Here is a 20,551-nt window from a genome sequence, read left to right on the forward strand (position 1 = left end):
GTTTTTTTCCTACTATATCAGTGTGAATGGCATCACAGGTCATGGATGTCTGAGTCTTACTAAGGGTTTCAGGAAAGGTTACCTAATGCGAGGTTCAAATATTTCTAAGGATTATGCCCCAAATCATACCCATACTAGAACAATTCCCAGTAAGTGGTAATAACTTTATGAAAATTGCAATGGTTCATTTAGCTAAGTTGAAAATACTAAAATTCAACCATTATTCAAATTAGGAAGAAGAAAGCACTTATTTATAAATTAGATAAAACTTTGCTTTTTAGTCCTGGCCAGTTGGCTTAAGTGGATCGAGGGTCAGCCCAACATGCAGGCGTCCTGGGTTCATTCCCAGTTAGGCCACACAGGAGAAGCAACCATCTGCTGTCTTTCCTTCCCTCTCCCCCTTCTCTCCCTTTCCCCATCTCATAGCCAGGGGCTCGACTGGTTCGTGCATCCATCTCAGACAGGGGTTGCCAGGTGGGTTCCAGTTGGGGCACATGCAAGAGACTATCTCCCCTCCTCTCACTTAAACAAAAATCTTGCTTTTCTTTATTAGATCTTTTGCTTAATCTTGAGGGAGAGTTGAGCACAGCTTGACTTCAAGGCTTACTATAAAGATACAGTAATTAAGATTGTGATATCCAGGGACAGCTGTTGGTAATATTTTAATATGTTTCCAAGTCCTTTTTTCGTGCAGATTATATATAACTGATATCACACCATCTTTTCATTTTTAAATTAAAATAGCTATATATTTTTCTACGTTACTACAAGCTCTTCACAATTATTACATTTAATCACTACATAAAACTGAAATCTGTTTTTGCTATACTGCACTTTAAATTCATAATTGTAAAGCAATAAATATATATTAAAATTGTGTATTATCATAAGGATTAGCAAATAAATCAATTAAGCAGAATAGTGTATTGAATTTTTTAGTAAAGGTGTCAAAACAACCAACTGGGGAAAGCATATATGTACTCAAAATACAGTTCTGGGATAACTGGATGTCTCTACGGAAAAAAGTAAGCCTCAATTCCTAACTCATACAAAAATATTTGAAATAGATCATAGATAAAAACATCAAAGCTAAAAACTACACAGTTGTTAGAGAAGTATATCAGAGAATATCATTATGATTTGAGGTCAAGAAAATATTTTTTAGACAGGACAAAGAAAGAAACAACCACAAAAGAAAAAAAAACCTGATAAATAAGATTTCATAAAATTCTAAATGTCTACTCATCAAAAGCCATGATTGTTAATATGATTAAGCAAGCTAGAGAATGGAAGAATATATTTACAATACATACATCTGACAATTAACATATCAGGAAAAGAAAGGGATTCCTACAACTCAACAATAAAAATAAAAACAATGGAGTAGCAATAGCTAGAGAGAAAGGGGAGGTGGAAGTAGGAGGAGGGGGTCAAAGGGGGTGAAATGGGGTGGAAAGAGACTTTGCATGAAGTGTGGGGATGTGGTGTTTAGAGAGTGTTATATTGAGTGGTACACCTGAAATCATGTCAACACAGTAAATTACAATACAAAATTTAAATTAAAAAAACCCTAATGGAAATATAGGCACAGGATTTGAACATACCCTTCAAAAAGAAGATACACAAATGACAAAAAAGGACCTGAAAATGTGATCAGCATCACTAGTTATGAACAAAATGCAATTGAAAAGCACAATGAGAGAGAGCAGTATATACTTGGAAAAATAAAAATAAAAAGACCAACAACATAAAATAGTGGAAAGGCTATGCAAAAACTGGAATTCTCTTCCATAGCTGACCATGTAAAATTGCAAAACTATTTTAGTTAAACTGTGGCAGGGTCTTTTGTTTGTTTTTTGATGAGCCTAAGCATACAACATCCCTATCACCCAATAATTTCACTTCTTCAATTCCAAGAGACATGAAAACATAAGTTCACAAAAAGGTTTTTAGTATTCATTGTAGCTTTATTCATAATATCCAGGCAATGGAAAGAGGATAGGTGTGTATCACTATGATAACGAATGAACAATCTATGATAAATTAAAACAATGGAATATGACTCGGCCATTAAAGGAATTCAATGTTAATTAAACTCAGAAATGGCATACTGAGTGGAAGTCTGACACAAACAGCACCTATGATATGATACCACTTATACAAATTACTAAAAATAAGCAAAATGATCCTTTGGTGGAAAAAAAAAGATCAAAGAATGTCTCTAGTACAGTGTGTAGGAAAATCCACTGTGAATGTGATAAGAGGGAACTTTCTGGAGGTGGTGTTAATGATCTATATAATGTTAGGGGAATGGGTTACACAGGTGTACATGCATTTGTCAAAATTTAGTGAATGCACATTTGAGATTCATGCATATCATATAATTTTATATAAAAAGGAAAATCTGTAAACAAATATTAAATATATACAAATAATATATGTTGAAGTATAAAGGGAGAAATTTACTTGCTTTCCTTTAACTGCATATTTGGCCATCACTTCTGTACAGTCAAATATTTTTTAGTATATATTCAAAGTTTTGTAATCATCATCACAATTGATTTCAGAACATTTTCATCATCCCAAAAATAAAAACTTGTATCCATTTCTCATGCCTATGTTTCCAATACCCTCTCAGGAGTGAGGAAACCTCTAATCTACTTTTTGTCTTTATAGATTTGCCTATTCTGTACACTTCATATGAAAAATCCATTTCTGAACAAATTTTTATATGGTGAAAGTAAGGGTCCAACTTGATTCTTTTGCATGCAGACCCAATACCATCTGTTACAAAGCCTGTTCTCTTTTCCATCTAATTATCTTGACACTACATCAAAAATCAATTGGCTATACAAATGAGGATTTATTTCTGGACTCCAAATTTCATTCTATTGATCTATATGTTCTTCCTTATGTCAGTATTATACAGTCTTGATTACTATTAACTTAATAAGTTTGAAATTGAAAAGTGTGAGTCCTCAAACTTTGTTCTTCTTTTTCAAAGTTGCTTTGGATATTCTGGGTCTCTTACATTTCCATATGAATTTTAGGTCAGCTTCTCAATTTCTTCAAAGAAGGCAGCATCAGCAACTTTTACGGTTATTGTATTGAGTCCTTAGATCAATTTGGGGAGTATTGTCATCTTAACAATATTAATTCTTCTGATGCATGATGACATGTCTTTCCACAATTTTCTTCTCAATAAATAAAATAATAATATGCAATAATAGATAATGGAATTGATAAATTGACACATAGATAAAACAAATATAGCAAAACTAACCGTTAAATCTAGACAGTGACTACATGAGTGGTTATTATAAAACTTTTTCAACTTTGCTACAATTCCACCACCAAAACTATAATGTTCACTTGGCTCTCTGCATATTGCCTATTACCAGCTACCCTGGCTCTTGTACTCAACTCACCTGTAAACAATAAGTACCATACTCGGCCCTGGCCGGTTGGCTCAGCGGTAGAGCGTCGGCCTAGCGTGCGGAGGACCTGGGTTCGATTCCCGGCCAGGGCACACAGGAGAAGCGCCCATTTGCTTCTCCACCCCTCCGCCGCGCTTTCCTCTCTGTCTCTCTCTTCCCCTCCCGCAGCCAAGGCTCCATTGGAGCAAAGATGGCCCGGGCGCTGGGGATGGCTCTGTGGCCTCTGCCTCAGGCTCTAGAGTGGCTCTGGTCGCAACATGGCGACACCCAGGATGGGCAGAGCATCGCCCCCTGGTGGGCAGAGCGTCGCCCCTGGTGGGCGTGCCGGGTGGATCCTGGTCGGGCGCATGCGGGAGTCTGTCTGACTGTCTCTCCCTGTTTCCAGCTTCAGAAAAATGAAAAAAAAAAAAAAAAAAGTACCATACTCAAAACCATGGTGACTACATAGATATCTGGACTAACCACCTACTGCTAAAATCTGCCCCATATCCTGGTTTTAATCTATCTTCTCTAGCCCCTGCCCATAGTCATCAATTATCTAGTTGGAAAAAAAAAGGTAATGCTTCAATTTCCCCATTGTAGGAACCACAGTTCCTTCTTCCTTGGTTTTCTACCTGTCAAATAATCAAAGAAAAAGAAACGCAATAACCCAAGGTGTTGATGATTGCCTACTGGGGGAAAAAAAGAAGATAGGTAGGCTTATTTCCATAAATTGTCAAATTATCAAATGCCTAAATTACAAAAGCACTAAGATATGCAATGTTCCTAACAAATTGTAGTGATATGTAACGGAAAGTTCATATATACAACTACGTCAGGACTGAAGGTAACTCTTTCATAACTACCTCAACCTCACTTCCATTACAACCATAGCAGATAGATTTCTGGTTAGGATTATTCCGACTAAAACTAAATAAGTAAATTCTGTTTATTACTTTACAACTTGAGTGCATCTAATAGTGAACAGAGGAAATAAAGCCACAAGGAGATATAGCTGCCCAGCAGGTAGTTGCTTAGGCACATTCACAAACTAAATGACCTGCTCTGTACTGTTTTTGTTGTTGTTGTTGTTGTTGTTGTTTTTGCCTAAATGGGCACTATCCAACTTGGTACCTTCACAAAACATCAAAGAGCTAAAACAATGCACCTTCACTTCAGTACTGAAAAAAGGAGTAATAAAGCAAAACAATTTTGAAATAAGTGGTATCTGTCCTGGATGAAAGAAATGATCCATATGTGTATTTACGGGGTGGGGGTGATGATGGATGAAAAAAGAGGAAAGTTATGGATTAGGAAATAATGAGAACAAATCAGCCTTACACATTAAGCAGTGGTTCTCAAATTTTCCTGGGCTATGAGTTATCTGAGAAACTTGTTAAAAATGCTGATCATTGGCTCAAACCCTCAGTTATTTCATTATGTTTGAAGTGGGGTTCAAGATTATATTTAATAAGTATCCCAAGTGACTTACTCTGTGGTGGGTACTCTTCCTACTCAGGATGAAATACCAAGCTAGAGAAATCAAGCAAGTAAGATGTTACTCCTTTCCCTCATTCTTCCTCCGTTTTCTTATGGCCACCTTATTTATTTTTAGCATCATTTAATTCTAAACTGATTGGACACTAACATGTTAAGTACAGATACTTATAGGAACATCCTAAAATCATCCACATTTGGAAATTAAAAGAAACTCCCTCAACCTGTGCCCAATACCCTTAAGATTTTTTTCCAATTATTTTATTTCATTTTCTCCCCACCTCCCAACAACCTATCATCCTTCCTTGGTCCTGTGGTCCCATTCCTCCTGTTATACACATACCTCACAGTTGACCTGAAATAGCCTAAGTAAACTGAATTCTGATATATCTATCTATCCACAATTTTATTGGAAGAGAGAGTTAATACTAGATCTTAGTCTATATACATGCACCTTTTAAAAAGTCTTCTAGTCCTGGCTAGATAGTTCAGTTGGTTGCAGTGTTTTTTAACCAGTGTGCCATGAGACATGGTCAGGTGTGAATATAAATACATTTAGAAACTATATTATTAACTATATGTATAATATGTACTGTGTTAGAGTGTCATTTTGGTAGGTGGTGTGCCCCAGGATTTTGTAAATGTAAAAAATGTGCCGTGGCTCAAAAAAGGTTGAAAATCACTGGTTTAGAGTATCATCCCTATAACCCAAGGTTGTGGGTTTGATCTCCGGTCAGGGCACATACAAGAATGTATAAATAAACGAAACAACAAATCAATGTCTGTCTGTCTCTCTCTCGCCCTTCTCTCCAAAATCAAAAACAAAAATTTAAGTCCTCTATTTTTTGTTCTCTCACTGTTACTTCTAAAACTTAAAAGCTGTCATATACCTTTGTAGAAGGTCAAATAAGAAGTTTAACAGTTTAGGTAACACCTTTCAAACTGTCATCCACTTGATGATTTTCCCAGCATTTGATGAAGTAGCCTTGCATTTTTCCCATGGATATGAGATTTTTCCCATTTCTTGAGACTTTGAGCAATAAAGGTTCTTAATTGTCCTGGAAAAGTGGAGCAATCACAATAGATTACATGTTCTAAATGTTTCACTTTATCCTATCATTGGCTTCATTAACCAGATACAGTTGATAAATTCTTCTAAGTAGTTCTTCTCAGTTCCCTTCTCCCTCTCAAACGACTTTTAAAATTCAAGCCAAATTCCTCCAGTGTCTCCTGACATCGGGTAGCCTTCCATGCTCTAAATCAAAAGGAACAAAAAATGCATTTTTTGTGAAGATTTTCATTTCTTTAAGCCTTTGAAGACGAAGAAAAAATAATAAAACTTGGACTTCTTTCCAAAGAGCATAAGTGTCCCCTTAATCATTTGGCAATTTTCATAGCAACTTGAAATGCTACACCTACTCAGACAGCATTTTATAGTTTGGTGTTGGCAGGAAAAAAAATCTTAAATGTGAACATTGTTAGAATTTTAATTAACATATATACTGCTCACAAAAATTAGGGGATATTTCAAAATGCACTTTCAAGATCAAGGAATGTGCAGATACTCCAGTACTTTTAGCCTTTTGTATAGTGCATTTTCACCAATTAAATAAAAGTTGGTTTTGCATGTCATTTGCCTAATCAAACAACTTTCTTTGATTTGTTTGCTTTTCTGATATTCTTGTTTGATAAAAAAATGAAATGCTTCTTTTTATCACTTTATATTCATTTTGAAGTATCCCCTAATTTTTGTAAGCAGTGTAGTATTAGAGTAATTTTTTTTCAATCTGACTGTGATAGTTTAAGAAATCCTTTATTTTTTTCATTCCCAAGAACAAAAACAGTTCAGGTTCTTCATTTTCTTTCTAACTATGAAGTAACATTTTCAGTCTGATAAAGATATAAAAACACCAAAAACTATAAAAAGAAAGGAAAAATATTTCCAAACACCCAAAATTGGACTGTGTTAATGTGTTAATGTATCTAATACTAGAGTCTGCCAATCTGTCTCTCTCAAAGTGTGTGTGTGTGTATACATTTTTACATGCATATATTTATTATATATGTACCTAATGTATATAATATGCTTTATTTTATAGTTTTATATACCAAAATATTATAACTAGTATGTAAATATCATATATAATATTACATAAAAGTATTGATACACACAGACTTACATCTCAGAAAAAGAGCATCATAATTAAATTGGTTGTTTGATAAAAAATCAACGAAGATATATTTAGCAACCAAAATATCCAAATGTGGAAGACTAGTTAATACATTACTGTATATTTATCCAAATTAATATTATGCAAGTGTGAAAAATCTTGCTTTTGAAAAACATTTCCATAATAATGTTAATTAAATAAACACAATATAAAACTGTTATTATATATATAGAATACAGAGAAAATATTCATCCAGATGGATTCATTTTTGAATCTACTAAAACATCTAAGGAAAAATGTTTTAATACCAATGCTATAAACATTTTTAGAAAATACAGGAAGAAAAAAAAACCACTCACTTAGAAGGCCTCTATTACCTTGATGCAAAAACTAGAAAAATAATTCTAAGGAAATATAATTACAGTATCTCCTCCCTTATCTGCAGGTTTCAGTTTTCTGTGGTTTCAGTTTCTTGAGGTCATCTGCAGTCAGAAAATATTAAATGGGAAATTCCAGAAATGAACAACTAACAATTTTAAAGATTTTATTTATGGATTTTACAGAGAAGTGGGGGATGAGAAGTATTGACTATACATAGTTGCTTCACTTTAGTTATTCATTTATTGTTTGTCTTGTGTGCCTTGACCAGACAAGCTCAGAGCTTCAAACCAGCGACCTCAGCATTCCAAGTCGATGGTTTCTCCACAGTGCTACCACAGGTCCAGTTGAACAACTCATACTTTTTAAATTACACGCCATTCTGAGTAGCATATGAAATATCATGCCATCCCACCCTGTCCAGACAAGAACAGAAATAATTTATTTGTCCAGCATGTCCATGCTTTATACAGCTACCTGCTCATTAGTCACTAAGTGGCTGTCTTGATACTATCAGACTCACTGTCAGTATAGCAGTGCTTGTGTTCAAGTAATCAAGTAACCCTAATTTTACTTAATAATGGCCCTGAAATGCAAGAGTAATAATGATGCTGACAATTTGGATATGCCCAAGAGAAGCCTTAATGTGCTCCTTTTAAGTGAAAAGGTACAAATTCTCTACTTAAGTCATTTTATCATCTCTCTTATTCACAAGAAGGTGACATTACATTAAGATATTGAAAGAGAAAGACACAAGAGTGTGGTGGTTACGGGGGGAGGAGGGAGAGGGAGAGGGAAAGGGGGAGGGGGAGGGGCACAAAGAAAACTAGATAGAAGGTGACAGAGGACAATCTGACTTTGGGTGATGGGTATGCAACATAATTGAACGACAAGATAACCTGGACATGTTATCTTTGAATATATGTATCCTGATTTATTGATGTCGCCCCATTAAAAAAATAAAATTATTTAAAAAAAAGAAAGAGAGAGTGAACCAGATTCACATAACTTTTATTACAGCATATTGCTAAAACTGTTCTATTTTACTGTTATTGTTGTTAATCTCTTACTGTGCCTAATTTATACATTAAAGTACAGCATTGGTATGTTATATAAGAAAAATATAGTATTTATGGGATTTCGTACTATCTGTGGTTTCAGGCATCCCATGGAGACCCTGGAATATATCCTTCATGAATAAGGGGGACTACAGCATACAGAAAAATCACTCAAGAACACATATGCAAAAGTAGTTAATAAAATACTACCAAATTAAATATAGTATCTGTGTGTGTGTACAATATTATATCTTGGTCAAATAGTGTTTAATTTCCCAAAATGCGAGATTTGTTTATCAATCAAAGATCAATAAATACAACCCTATTCATTAGCAGATTTAAGGAGTAAAATTACATTTCCATTAAACAAAATTCAAAATTATTCATAATAAAAATTGTCTCCAAAAATAGAAGGGAATTCCTCAACATAATAGTTTGTGTGTAAAAACCCATGCAACTAACATTATATTTAATAATGAAATGTTGAAGAGTTTTCTCCCTATGTTTGGGGATAAACATAAGGATCCTCTCATTACTTCTATTGAACATTGTGCCATTGTGCCTAGCAACTGCAATAAAAATGAAATAAAAGGTAAAATGATTGGAAAAGGAAAATAAAATGGTTTTCATTTGAAGATGGTATGATTGTTAATGTAGAAAATTCCAAGTTATCTTTAAAACTATGAAGTCTAAATAAGTGAATTTTGTAATATCACAGTATAAAAATTATATTAAATAATATTAATCAGCTAATTATAAAATTAAAAAATAAATAATACCATTTATAATAATATCTAAAATAATAAATTAGGCCCTGTTCTGTTGGCTTAGGTGTAGAGCATCAGCCTGGCATGTGGAAATTCCTGGTCAAGGCACACAGGAGAAGTGACCATCTGCATATCCAACCCTCCCTCTTCTCTCTCTCTTTCACTCTCTCTCTTCCCCTCCTGAAGCCATAGCTCAAATGGTATGAGCTTATTTTCCCCGGGCACTGAGGATGGCTTCCATGGCCCCTGCCTCAGGTGCTGAAATAACTTGGTTGCCGAGCAATGGAGCAGCAGCCCCAGATGGGCAGAGAATCACCCCCTTAAGGGGCTTGAAGTGTGGATTCTGATTGAGGCACATGCAGAAGCCTGTCTATCTGCCTCCCCACCTCTCACTTAATAAAAAAATAAATAAGGAAATAAATAAAATCATAAATTAATGAGAGTGCAAGACATATATAATGAAAATAATAAATATTGATTAGAAAAAATTTAAAAAATTCTTAAATAAATGGAGATATATGCTACTTTATGTATTTGAGTCTAAATATAGTTTTGTTTTTTTGCACACGAGATAGAGTGAGAGAGACAAAGGCAGAAACAGACAAGGGAAAGGGATAAAAAATAAGCATCAACTCATAACTGCAGCACTTTATTTGTTCACTGGCTGCTTCTCATACATGCCTGAAAGGGGGGGGGGTTACCAGTGACCCATTGCTCAAGCTAGTGACCTCAGGCTTCAAACCAGTGACCTTTGGGATCAAGCCAGCAATCATGGGGTCATATCTATGATACCCATGCTCAAACCAGTGAACCTGTGCTCAAGCCAGCAACCTCAGGGTTTTGAACTTGGGTCCTTGGCACTCCAAGTCAACACTCTGTCCACTATACCACCACCTGGTCAGGCTTGAGTCTAAAGATTGTTACCAATTTTCCCAAAATTTGTTGTAGAAATGGACACACTGATTTTAATAGTTATATGGAAATTCAAAGGATATAAACTATACAAAATAATAATCAAAAGTGAAAAAAGGTATTAAGACTTAGTTCTACCCGATTTGAAGACTCACTCACTATAATGCTACCACAACAAGACAGTGTGATATTAGTTAACGAATAGATCAGTGAAATAAAGAATCCAAAATTAGACACACACAACAAATAAAGTCAAATGTTTTCCAAAAATGTTGAAAGTTCACTACGAAAAAGAAATGCCTCCAATAAATTTTGATGAAACAAGAAAATACTCATATTTTGTAAAGAAATGCCAGGCCCTATCTCACATCATGTTAAAATTATTTCAATATCAATAATTTCCCTAAATATAAAAAATAATATTCTTAAGCTCCTAGAAAAAAAATTGGAAATATCTTTGTGACCTTAGTATAGGAAACAATTTGTTAGACAAGATATAGAAGTACAAATATAAATTAGATTTAATCAAAATGAAAAATTCCGCTCATCAAACAACACCACTGACTAATCACTATGCTGTGAACCTAAAACTAATACAAAATATATTAACTGTAGACTGTAATTGAAAATATATTTTAATAATTAAAAAAGGAAAATGAATAGGCAAGCAAGAGACTGGAATAAAACTTTTGCAAAACATATATATATATATATATACACACACACACACACACACACACACACACACAGACTGGTTTCCACAATATATAAAAAACAGCTAAAACTCAACATTAAATGGAGTTTTTAGCTTAAAGATGTGGAGATCTAGAAAGACATTATTCCTATTGGCTAATTTAACAATCAGCAACATACCTGACCTGGTTTGAGGCAAAAGTTCACTGAGGCCCCTTCTGATTTCTCCCAAGTATTTCACCAAGATTTAATCACCCTCCAGGGGGGAAATTGACCCTTTTACAATAGGTAGATCACCTCTTGCTCTGTTCAGTTACCAAAGAACTGTTCATAAAAGAATCCATTTATTGGCTGCAACAGATAGCTGAAAATGAAAACAAAGTCTGTATGTAAGGAAAAATTACAATTATCTTTAGATACTGCTCCTTACTTAAGACATGATGTAAGCTCTGAAGGAATTTAGCTGTCTCCAAAAAGAATTAAACTAAGTCAGGAATTTCCTAAACCCACAACTAAGTGACAGCTTTGTAGATTTCCAGGCTTGGCTGATTATTGCAGACTATGAGTTCCTAATTTACCTCTATAAGCTTCTCCACTCAATAAAATTACTAAAATTTTAATCCCTAAACCACTCCTTAGGAAGATAAAACACAAGAAGGCTCTTATAAGACTTGCCTGACCAGGCCGTGGTGCAGTGGATAGAGCGTTGGCCTTGGACACTGAGTACCCAGGTTCAAAACACAGAGATGGTTGGCTTGATTGTGGGATCATAGATATGACCCCAAAGTGGCTGGCTTGAGCCCAAGGTCCCTGGCTTGAAGCCCAAGGTCACTGGCTGGAGCAAGGAGTCACTGGCTCAGCTGGAGCCCCTCAGTCAAGGCACATATTAGAAAGCAGTCAATGAATAACTATAAGTACCACAAATATGAGTTGATGCTTCTCATCCTTCCTGTCTGTCCCTGTCTGCAATCACTGCAAGAACCACCCATTTCAGGGTTGTCTAACTATTTAAAACCTTAGCCTTTATTTGTGCATGAAGAAAATAATCAAGCCCTTGGAATGCTCACAGAAGAACATGGTATTAAACATATGGCTGTTGCCTATTGTAGCATTCAATTTGATTCATTTGCTTGTGTTTATCCCAGCTGTTTAAGGCTATAACTGCAGCTACAAAGTTAGTGAAAACTTCAGAAGATTTAACCCTGGCAAATGGTATTTATTTGTAAACTGCACATGCTGTCCAAAGTCATCTTAACTCTGAATTGACTCAACATTTATCTTCAAGTAGACTAACTTCCTATGAGATCTTTCTTAGTCACTGCAACATCCTTAACCTTGCTACATTATTACATCTCTTGACAAAAGCTAGCACCATGACTGAGGTTATAAATGTCCCATTTTGTGACACTGCATCCTGATTTACTAGACACTCTTTCCACTAATTCTGATCTAATCTTCCTTGTTGATGTGTCATACTGCAGAAACGGAAAAGGGAAGTTTCCAGCTAGTTTTGCTATTAATACCCAGTATGACTTACTCAAAATAGGAAACCTTCCACAAACTTAATCAGCCCAACAAAGCTCCCCTCCCTTACACCAGAATGTTACTTATCAGAAGGACAAGTATAAATATTTATACTGATAGCAGGTATGTCTTTAGGATTGTCCATGTTTCTGGGATATTATGTAAACAAAGGGGTTTCTTAAGTCCTCTGGGACCCCAACCAAAAATGGGCAACAAGCAAATGATTTTCTTTTTAAAAAAATTTTTTCACACTTTATTTATTCATTTGAGAGAGAGAGAGAAAGAGAGAGAGAGAGAGAGAGAGAGAGAGAAGCAGAAAAAATCAATTCCCATATGTGCTTTGACCAGGCAAGCCCAGGGTTTCAAACCGGCGACCTCAGTGTACCAGGTCAATTCGCTTTATCCACTGCGCCATCACAGGTCAGGCAGTAAATTATTTTCTTACTGCAATTCTCTTACCTTCTGTAATTGTTGTCATCAAGATCAAAGCTCACACTTAAAGGACTGATTTTGATTCTGAGGGAAATGCTCTAGCTGATTTTCATGCAAAGGCAGCAACAGAATCTGTATAAACTGAAGCAGATGTGAATTAATTATATCCTGCTTCTGCAAAATAATAATAATAATCTCTCATTGCCAGATTTTCGCCTTCTTAAATGCCAACATGTCAACTTCTGAGTCAGAGAAATTAAGATGGATAAACAATGGCTGTAAATTAAAGAAAGAGGTGGGACAACGGGAAACCCAACATGGCTATTTGGTTCTCCCAAGCTCCTGGCAAAGCCCATTTTTCAGTATTTGTATTTCTTCAGCCACTATAGTTCATTCAAGATGACTCAAATTATGAATTGATATTAGTATGGAGACATCTATAAAACTGTCCAAAAAAGGTCTACCAGCAATCTCGAACCAGTCAGGTCCATAATCCTGAAAAAAACTATTTTTGTCTCCAGAGGTCACAGATCTCATCCCTCTGGACCTTTTGAACTCCTGCAGCTGGACTCCATTCGACTGCTACTTAATGTGGGTTATCCATATGTTCCACACAGGTTGAAGCCTTCCTCTGCTCAAGTCTCATGACCTCCCAGAGGGAAATAAACTCTTAGAAAATGTGTTTCCCACTAAGGGTGTACCTTCCACAATCTCCAGTACTCAAGGAACCCACTTCACTTGACAACTTATACAAGCTTTAACCCTTGCAAACTTTTGGAATCATCACTGTCCTTAACATCTTTAATCATCAGGCAAAGATGAGAGAATTAATGGGATACTCAAACCAGAAATTCCTAAACTTGCTGAAACTACTGTTCACAATATGTCCTTTGGGAAACGTAAACACATGCCACACAAGACTGTAGCCAGTAAACCAATGTTTATTGGTATACAATTTTCTGTTGATCCATTTTTTTTCATGCTAGTATGCCAGTTACTATAAGTCATTAATGTTTTATGCTCAAGTTTAACATTAATAAGGTAAAGAAGCTTTACCATATCCCAATTTAAGGGATTTGTTGGTCAAAACCTAGAGCCTGGTGACTGAGTATTTTGGAAGCATCACCAGAGGAAGACACCCGTAAGCCCCATTGGAAAATACCTTGTCATGTATTCCTGACTATTGACAATGCTACAAATATAGAAGGCACTGAGCCTTAAATACAGTTTGAAGTTAAAGAAGCCTTGACCTGACATATGCTGAAGACATAGAAATCAGATTGACAATTAAGAAGAGTAGTTGACTTTAATGGATACTACTTCCAACTAATGCTGAATCAAGACCTCATACTTCAACTACAACATAAAAACACTTTCTTCTTTTCTTTCTTTTCACTGGCATTGGCCTGGAAAGATAAAGCCATCATCTGTACCTTCCAGGCCATTGCTAAGTGGGGTAAACCTTCAGACTCAGGATTTGTCATAAAAAATTCCCATCTGGGCCTGACCTGTGGTGGCGCAGTGGATAAAGCGTCGCCCTGGAAATGCTGAGGTTGTCGGTTCAAAACCCTGGGCTTGCCTGGTCAAGGCACATATGGGAGTTGATGCTTCCTGCTCCTCCCCCTTTCTCTCTCTCTCTCCCCTCTCTCTCTAATAAAAGTAAATAAATAAAATCTAAAAAAAAGTAAATAAGTAAAAAAAATTAAAAAAAAAAAAAAATTCCCATCTGGCCATTGACAGTGCCACCTTAGTGGAAGTAGTTTACGCCTGAAAGAATTTATCTTTGTCAGTGGTAGTTATCATTCTCCTTGGGCCTATGAATGCCTAAAGGTTTAGTGTATAACCAGAAAATGATTTAGGTTATCCAACTGTGCCTTTCACTATTCACAAAGGAAAGGAGATATCTTGTTGTTCAATTCTCCTGATTTTACATTTTCAAGTTAGAAAGGACCAGATGGTTTTTCATGATTTAGAATTTGCTTCCTTTGGTATGTAAATACTGCCCTGTGCAGAAGTAAATACAAATGAGCCTATAATCAGGAACATTTCTTAAGTTTTTGAAAATATTACATAATTTTCTGTTAATGCAATAGCATTCAATAAAAATTCTTAGACACTCTAGCCTAAGTTGTTCTTTTTCTTTTTTTTTTTTTAAGTGGAGGTTGGGGGTCAGACAGAGACAGATGAGAAATGTCAACTCATAATTGTGGTACCTTAGTTGTTCATTGATTACTTTCTAATATGTGTTTTGACCGAGGGGCTCCAGCTGAGCCAGCGACCCCTTGCTCCAGACAGCGACCACGGGTGATGTATATGATCCACACTCAAGCTAGTGATCCCACGCTAAACCCGGATGAGCTCACGCTCAAGCTGGCACCTCGGTGTTTTGAACTTGGATCCTCAGCTTCCCAAGACAACACTCTATCCACTGTGCCACCACCTAGTCAGGTTAGCCTAAGTTGTTCTTGACAAAAGTGTAGTCCTTGATTATCTTTTAGCTAAGCAAAGAGGTGTATGTACTGTGGCCAACACCACCTGCCTTACCTGGATTAACACTTCCAAGGATGCTGAAACTCAGTTACATAAGATCATTGAGCAAGCCACTTGGTTTAAAAGGGTGACTCTTTCAATGGGATCTTTCTTTGATTGGTTTGGTGTTAGGAACTATGGTTCTGAAATGCACTCCAAACATTGGGAATGATCCTGTTTATAGTTATAAATAATCTCCTTAGTGCACTGTATTTTCAAAAGCTTTTCATATGTGTTAGTAGCCATTAACCACCAAGCAAATGATCTCACTAAGATTGGAATGCCAGAAGGGGACTGAAGAAAATGACCAATTTAAAGATTGTGAGACCAACGCTGTGATCTGAAAGAATCACAGGGATCAAGCAAAAGCATCTTGGCCTGTGAATACAATAAAGAGAGCTAATGAAAGCTGTGAGAACTACAGAGTGGGAGTTGACAGTGGTGCTAATGCCTTAAATTTTGATCATATCTCTCAGTCAGGCTGATAGTTTGATCAAAAGAGAGGAATTATTAAAAAGAAAACCAGGCCCTGGCCGGTTGGCCCAGTGGTAGAGCGTCGGCCTGGCATGCAGAAGTCCCAGGTTCGATTCCCGGCCAGGGCACACAGGAGAAGCGCCCATCTGCTTCTCCACCTCTCCCCCTCTCCTTCCTCTCTGTCTCTCTCTTCCCCTCCAGCAGCCGAGGCTCCATTGGAGCAAAGATGGCCTGGGCACTGGGGATGGCTCCTTGGCCTCTGCCTCAGGCGCTAGAGTGGCTCTGGTCGCAACAGAGCGTTGTGACGCCTCGGAGGGGCAGAGCATCGCCCTTGGTGGGCAGAGCGTTGCCCCTGGTGGGCGTGCCGGGTGGATCCCGGTCGGGCGCATGCGGGAGTCTGTCTGACTGTCTCTCCGTTTCCAGCTTCAGAAAAAATACAAAAAAAGAAAAAAAGAAAAAAGAAAACCATAGGCCTAAAATGGAGCCACTTGTGCTAAATCCCATGAAACCACACTTAAGCTTAATACTTAACCTAATTGCAGCTTCAACCTTCTTCAGGAATGTAATCGTAGTCAGTCTGGAATTTTCTGTTAACTAACAATGAGGTAATATGTTACGTGGGTCCTTTCCATTCACCCCAACAAAGAAAATTGAGACAATTGGCCTAATCAGACCCTTTCCTTCCCTTAGGAAAGGTAATCTTGCAACAGTGATGAATTAAGGCATTAATCCACTATATCAATAGTGTTAAGAAGAAAATACAATACAGTCATCTCTGCATATGCAGGAAAAAAATTGACAAAAATTTAGTAGTCATTTTTGATTAAAACTCTCAGCAAACTAAGAATAAAAGTTTACTTCTTGACCTGATAAAGGGCATCCCTTAAAATCCAGAGCTAACAGATTTTCTCAGCAGTAGCAGTCTTGACATTTTAGTTTAGATGATTCCTTGTTGCACAGACCAGGGAGTGAGGGTCCTGTGCATTATAGGACGTTTAGCAGCATCTCTGACCGCTACTTATTAGATGCCAGTAACAGCCCCCAACTAATAACCAAGAGTGCACCCAGAGCTGCCGCGGCGCACAGGCAGTAGGCTCACGTGCGCCACTGGCTTTCTGCTGCAGTGATCTCCGCGGAGGCCTGACAGGACGCAGCGCCCAACTCCCCAGCATTAGGGGCATTGAAAAGCAGTGAACCCTCCGCAGCAGTGCCATGTTGAAATGTTATTCTGAGGCAAGTATTTAGCATTAGCTGATAGTGGGGAAAAGCCACAATACTCTCTCAAAAAATGATGACCTGGGCCGACTTGAAAAAGAAGACAGTTACTGAAGTAGAATTTTTTACACAAGTCAAGGTGGTTAAATTTTGGCGACAAAGAATTGTGGTTGTTTGGGACTCTATGATTAAGGTGCTTATTTACTTATTTGTTTTTATTTATTTATTTTTGTATTTTGCTGAAGTGAAATCCAGTGAGGCAGACAGACTCCTGCATGCACCTGACTGGAATCCACTTAGCAAGCCCACTAGGGGGCGATGCTCTGCCCATTTGGGGCATTGCTCCATTGCCATTCTAGCACCTGAGGTGGAGGCCGTGGAGCCACCCTCAGCTCCTGGGCCAACTTTGCTCCAGTGGAGCCTTGGCTACAGGAGGAGAAGAGATAGAGAGAAAGGAGAAGGGAAAGGGTGGAGAAGCAGATGGGTGCTTCTGTGTACCCTGACCAGGAATTGAATCCGGGACCTCCACACGTCGGGCCAATGCTCTACCATGAAGCCAACTGGGTAGGGCCATGGTTAAGGTGTTTACATTCACACACAATCTCCACCAACTGCACAACTTTAACCCTCAAGGCCTCTGTGCCCTGTGTCCAAATAGAAACACCTCCCTCCTAGCCTTCCCGGGCACACACAGGCCACCTGCAGCTCGTGAAACTGACCAGCACTGAGAAGCACCCGTGGACATCCTTGCTCACAAGGGTTTTCTGACCTGCATTGCTCTCAACCTGCAGGGAACAGGAATTGCAACCATGTCTGAAAAAGTGACTTTTATAAGAATATTTGATATTCATCAGGGCATTTATGTAATCCAGGAACTATGAAGAGGATCTCAAGCAGCTGATATTTATTGTATTTTTTTATTTTTTTTAATAATTTTATTTTTTATTTATTCATTTTTAGAGAGGAGAGAGAGAGGTAGAGAGAAGGGGGGAGGAGCTGGAAGCATCAACCCCCGTATGTGCCTTGACCAGGCAAGCCCAGGGTTTCGAACTGGCGACCTCAGCATTTCCAGGTCGATGCTTTATTCACTGCGCCACCACAGGTCAGGCTGATATTTATTGTATTAACATCAATAAGAAAGCATACCATCTACATGTCCAAGTGACCATGGCACAGTGCACATTTTTGCTGTTGAAAATCCAAGAAGAGCCCAACATGGCAGTGCGCGCCTGTAGCCTCAGCTACTAGGGAATCTGAGGTGGGAGGATGGCTTGAGCCCAGGAATTCTGGGTTGTAGTGCGCTATGCCGATCGGGTGTCTGCACTAAGTTCAGCATCAATATGGTGACCTCTCGGGAGCAGAGGACTACCAGGTTGCCTAAGAAGGGGTGAACAGGCCCAGGTCGGAAAATCCAAAACGAGCTCTGGCTGGTTGGCTCAGGATTAGAGAATCGACCGGCATGTGGTGGAAGGCTCAGGTTTCATTCCTATCAGGGCAAACAGGAGAAGTGATCATTTGCTTCATTCTACCCCCCCCCCCCCCGCCTTCTCTCTCTCTTCCCCTCCTGCAGCCAAGACTGGATTGATTAGAGCACATTGGCCCCAGGCGCTGAGGATGGCTCTGTGGAGCCTCAGCCTTAGGAACTAAAAATAGCTCGATTGCAGCATCAGCCCTAGATGAGGGTTGCCCCTTGGGTCAGGGCTCATGTGGAAGTCTATCTCCCCTCCTCCCACTTAAATTTAAAATAAAATCTTAAAAGAAATAAACAGTCTAGTTTGGCATCAGCCAGTTTTCTTTCAAAAATTTTCAGCTCCAAGTGGAGTTTTTCCAAGTTTCATGTTCCCTCGAGCTCTCCATACATTTGTACCTTTGGAACAAAACCAAATGCTGTCATTGCATTTTGTGCAGAGAGAAGCTACTACAAATTCTTGTTCAACCTCAAAGGGGAGTGCATCCCGGATGTCTATGCTGTTTCTGGAAGTTACCAACAGAATAATACCAGCGGCTTGCTTTTGAAATGGGGAAATGAAGTTTCTCCCATCGAAATATGAAAAAAAGAGACATAGCTGTGTTAGAGAACACAGGTGGGCATTGCCCTTGTTCGTCCTGAATCATGGTCTTTGTGCCTGTTGCAACCCTGTGGCTTGATTGTGTATAAGCACATGCTGGCGTCCTGTCTTTCTGTTGGAACTGTTGGAACTGATGCAAAGGTAAGTCCTGCCCAGTTAGTAGGGCATTTTGTGCATGGCCTGGGGTCTCCTGGTGGAACTCCCAGTGAAAAATGAGTTTTACTATTGGGTACAGGAAATGGAGTAATGCATAGACTTTAAAAATTAGTCATAGAAGAAAGCATCACCTAATTGATATGAAGTAAAACATTTGACATCCAACAAAGTGGAGTGGGATGCTTAGCCTGCCATTTCCATTTCCCTGTCTCATCAACTTTTTCTCTCACCAACATTTATAAGAACTGAACACTAACATTTTGAGAGTGAAAAGCACATAACAATTTTTTAAACATTAGGTAACTAAAATAAGTTGTGGGTTCAATGTTGTCAGTACTACTTGAAATCTATATTTAATTTTTTTAATTTCCCTTTAAAGAAACCTAATTTAAGCCCTGGCTGGTTGGCTCAGTGGTAGAACGTCGGCCTGGCGTGCAGGAGTCCCAGGTTCGATTCCTGGCCAGGGCACACAGGAGAAGCACCCATCTGCTTCTCCACCCCCACCCCTCTCCTTCCTCTCTACCTCTCTCTTCCCCTCCCGCAGCCAAGGCTCCATTGGAGCAAAAGATGGCCCAGGTGCTGAGGATGGCTCTATGGCCTCTGCCTCGGGTGCTAGAATGGCTCTGGTTGCAAGAGAGAAACGCCCCAGATGGGCAGAGCATCGCCCCCTGGTGGGCATGCTGGGTGGATCCCGGTCTGTCTGACTGCCTCGCCATTTCCAACTTCAGAAAGAAAAAAAAAAGAAACCTAATTTATGGTTTTGATTTCAGGTTGCAAACATTAAAAATCTGCAGCAGCAAGTTCTCGGTTTTGCCAGTTATTTTGCTGCCATGTAATCAACTAACTTTGTATGTGGTTTAAATGTAAAATATGCATGTTCCTTGTATACATATTTAATCATGAAATTTAATTTTGCACTTATTTTTAATATTTATTTTAAATAAAATGATTAATTTTGTTGTAAAAAAAAATAGAAGACCTCCAGATATTGTCAGCCGTTTCGTGCATGCAAAGATTCCTCACCCATTGAGAACCACTATAGTAATATCACATTTAATGGTAACAGACTAAATGATTTCCTCCTAGGAACAGAAACATGGCAGAATCACTTGATCTCACTATTTTTCTGTGACTGCTTCTATTGAATACTGTGTCGGAGCTCCTACCCAGGACAGCAAGGCAAGAAATACAACTAATAGGCATATAAAATGGAAAAAGAAACACAAAATTGTCTCTTTTAAAAGACACCATAATTGGGAC

The 20,551-nt window shown here is 38.1% G+C and overlaps 1 protein-coding gene and 1 pseudogene across 1 annotated transcript in view; one reads left to right on the forward strand and one right to left on the reverse strand.

Moving 5' to 3' along the window:
- COL4A5 (collagen type IV alpha 5 chain) overlaps positions 1-20,551 on the reverse strand; it is a 239,547-nt gene that overhangs the window by 178,677 nt on the left and 40,319 nt on the right. The window lies entirely within an intron of this gene.
- LOC136317265 (WD repeat domain phosphoinositide-interacting protein 3-like) lies at positions 15,156-19,117 on the forward strand (annotated as a pseudogene).

This window comes from Saccopteryx bilineata, chromosome X, assembly GCF_036850765.1.
Source record: "Saccopteryx bilineata isolate mSacBil1 chromosome X, mSacBil1_pri_phased_curated, whole genome shotgun sequence".
NCBI lineage: Eukaryota > Metazoa > Chordata > Mammalia > Chiroptera > Emballonuridae > Saccopteryx > Saccopteryx bilineata.